General features: G+C 40.0%; 2 non-coding genes across 2 annotated transcripts; both read right to left on the bottom strand.

Moving 5' to 3' along the window:
* Positions 1–398: 398 nt before the first annotated feature.
* Positions 399–481, bottom strand: TRNAL-AAG (transfer RNA leucine (anticodon AAG)). Its single transcript has one exon. It is a non-coding gene; the product is annotated as a tRNA-Leu (tRNA).
* Positions 482–985: 504 nt separating this feature from the next.
* TRNAS-GCU (transfer RNA serine (anticodon GCU)) lies at positions 986–1,067 on the bottom strand. The gene has a single exon. It is a non-coding gene; the product is annotated as a tRNA-Ser (tRNA).
* Positions 1,068–3,388: the final 2,321 nt, after the last annotated feature.

The raw sequence follows: 3,388 nt of genomic DNA, 5'->3' as shown, positions 1-3,388 counted from the left end.
TAACTGTCTGCATATAATATATGTCTTTCCTTATTTATTCTTCTTCCCCATTGTATGTTTGCTCTCTGCTTTAGAAACGCGAGCTGTCATCACTGCAAGGAAACGTATGACACAGCGTTCTACTGTTTACACTCACTGAACTTTCAGCATCACAGTGACCCCTCTCGTCGCCTCTATAGTTAGACTTCAAGACAGCTGGTTTATTTACCGATACAATTCTTGTCGCCTTAGGTTGTGGTTTTTTAAAATAAGAAGGCTCGGTCCCACTGTCTGGCTACCCTTATATATATACGTCACCACTTTACATAGTCTCACCTCTCGCTATGTGGATCGTAGGTGCAGAAGGCAGAGAGTGAGACACTGATGCAGACAAAATACGTTTGTGAGTTGAAAAATACTGGCAGCGGTGGGATTCGAACCCACGCCTCCAAAGAGACTGGAGCCTTAATCCAGCACCTTAGACCGCTCGGCCACACTATCCTGTGCAAACATCTTTCTGTAAGCTTTCTGAAGTGAGATGTTCTGTTGTATAGGGGAGTTGAAGAATAAGGGTGTATAGCCTGTGAAGTGATCCTAGGAAAGTCAACGCCAACAGCAGCAGGCACGTGATACATTCAGTAGGTCAGGATTGGCCCCGGGCCATGGGAGGTGTCAGGGAGCGCCAGTCCTGAGAGTCCTTAGGAAGACAACCCTTACATTGGCGTCCCGCACGCGCTGGTTCTCTTTCTTTAAGGATAAGGAATCAAACTATCGACGTCCCTCAACTTACCAACCCTCCGCCTCAGGAAAGATTTTGTGATTCATGAGCAGAACCCGGCTGGCGCTGTTTACAGTAATGCCTAAGCACAGTACTCAACTGAGCGGTGTTTCCAAACTGAGCCGTTGTACTGCCGGAAATACCATGGGATATGTCATTTAACTTTCACATAAAATAGGGTTAACCCAGCCCTACCACATACTAAAAACTAAAGACGGAACAATAAACCGACGAGGATGGGATTCGAACCCACGCGTGCAGAGCAAAATGGATTAGCAGTCCATCGTCTTAACCACTCGGCCACCTCGTCTTCAAAACACCATGTTTCAGGAGTAGAAAATATGGTAGCCAAAATGTGTTCTATTAGGTGATAGTTGTCTAAACATAATAAAGAGCATATATTTACAGATTGTTATGGTAACTTGTTGTCTTCAGCTTTGCTCTATACGACCTTGTTGTCCATCCCTACTTCAGCTTGAATTTATATGTTAAATGTAATGTAATCATGAAAATTACACTTTCCAAACGTGTTCTATCCATATGTGATGTACTATCACACTACCCTCAAATGAGCTAACATTGCTTTAATTCAGTTGTACGTGGATTTAAAGTGCAATATCATACAAATATTGTACTGGTATGGCGCTTTCGAGTCTCTAGGTGTCAGTTATTGGTGGTGTGCTTACATGTCAACATTAGGCAGCAAATAGTACACAATTAAGGAAAACTGCCTTCCCATTTAATGTGCATTGTTCTGCAAAAAGTTTTAAGTAGGAGAAAGTAAAACTTAGTTTATAAAACCACCTAAACTGGGAGTATTGCCGCTACAGCTATGACACTTCAGTTTAAAAACGTACGTGCATCAACAAGAAATATTTTTGCGCTAAATAAATTGCTGTCCGACTACTCACGTAATGCATAAAACTGAGGCAGTCGTAATTACAATACATTGAAGTAATATTTTGGTAGTTTTTGTTGACGATGACTCCGCAGCAAGCGATCAGATTACTTTTTATTAGTGAAGGCGCGTCAGAGCCTTGATAAGTAAAATTACAAGGAGACACGCCTAGGTCGACGAACCTTTTAGACCAGGTTCGGGGACTTCCCAGTACGAGATGTCTTTTGGCATCACAAATCAATAGATCAATATCTCAACAACAATCGCAATAACTAATCAGCATGCTAATCAATAACCTTTAATGAGAGTCAATAAAGTGAACACACCATGATATTTCTGTCATGAATAACCACACCAATTTAGATAAGTGTTAGGATATTTATTTCCCTACTGGTTACAATCTAAAGTCATTTCTGTTAATCTCATCAGCAATTCATTGCATTAGTAACTCTTCAGATTTGCAATTAGAAACGCAATTAATCAATGCATAGAGAATATTCACTCAGTATTAACACATAATTATTAAGAAGCAACTTAGCAAAGTCTCAGTAGTGCATGGTTCAACAAAGCAAGAACTCAGTCATTTGTCTATTTGCGTCAGATTTTAGTGAACACCTTAAATAACCTCGTATTAGCATCAGCATGTTGGGCTTCATGCAAAACAATTTAGCAAACACAAATTTGGAAAACATCTAACTATGGCCTCTATCAAAGAGCGTTGGTACCTAGAAAGAAAAGGCAAACAGACAATTACAATTTTCATCAGATAGTTACCCATCCAACGGATCAGCAAACATCGTCAGTCTTCGTCCTCAGGACATCAGTTGTTTGCATCATCAGCAAAGAAAGGACAGGGCAAAGTATCAGTATGGCATAGCTAAGGAACAAGAACTTCCCTCATATAGAGGAGAAGTAAGTATCAGGTAAGGAATAAGTAAAGGGTGGTTTAGAGTAACAGGGCGAACAAACGGCAAAGTCTCAAACGAAATGGCCTAAATGGCTCAGTAGAATGGCAAAGAATGGCTTGGAGTGGAATGTCCAATAAATGCCTGATTTCTCCTCGGGTCATGTGGTTAAATCAAAACTGTCTAATTTACTCCTAATTCCTCAATGGATAATCATTGGTGCATCGCCATCTCTGTCCAATAATCTTCACCAGAGTTTTACACAAACCACAGTTCTCATGTCGTTGATTGGCCCATGTTATTGACGTTTTCATCGGTTGGAATGTCAGGTAAGAAAAGTAACATTTTACGCTACAGTCAGTAGTTCCATTGTTTTCTCCTACTCCAGGCAGCCTTGCACCTGTTACAAATTACACTGTTGCATTCAGCAAGAATGTCTCCTTGAGCAAGTAGGGTCCATTGAGAAAGAATTTACTACAGCTACACACATCTCTAGCTTTTGGGAAAGTACAGTTTCATGTCCTTCAGCAAAATAGCACATTGCACGTTAGAAAAAGACAGTTTAATATGAGACCAGGCAGCTAGGCACAGACCTTCGCTAAACTAAGGCCTACTGCTTAATGAACAAACTCCTAATACATAACTCCAATTTTGATATGTTAATACAAATTAAAAACATTAGTACATAATTAATTCAGCATTAATAACTTTCATTAGTCTTCGTATACATTGGTAGCCACTCCCCGTGGGCACATTTCTAACGTGTGCATTATTTTTACGTGAACACATTTTTTATGCAGCTTCATTACACAATATATTGTAAGCTTT

This window comes from Pleurodeles waltl, chromosome 12, assembly GCF_031143425.1.
Source record: "Pleurodeles waltl isolate 20211129_DDA chromosome 12, aPleWal1.hap1.20221129, whole genome shotgun sequence".
NCBI classification, from domain to species: Eukaryota; Metazoa; Chordata; class Amphibia; order Caudata; family Salamandridae; genus Pleurodeles; species Pleurodeles waltl.
This window is presented reverse-complemented; position numbering and strand designations above follow the sequence as displayed.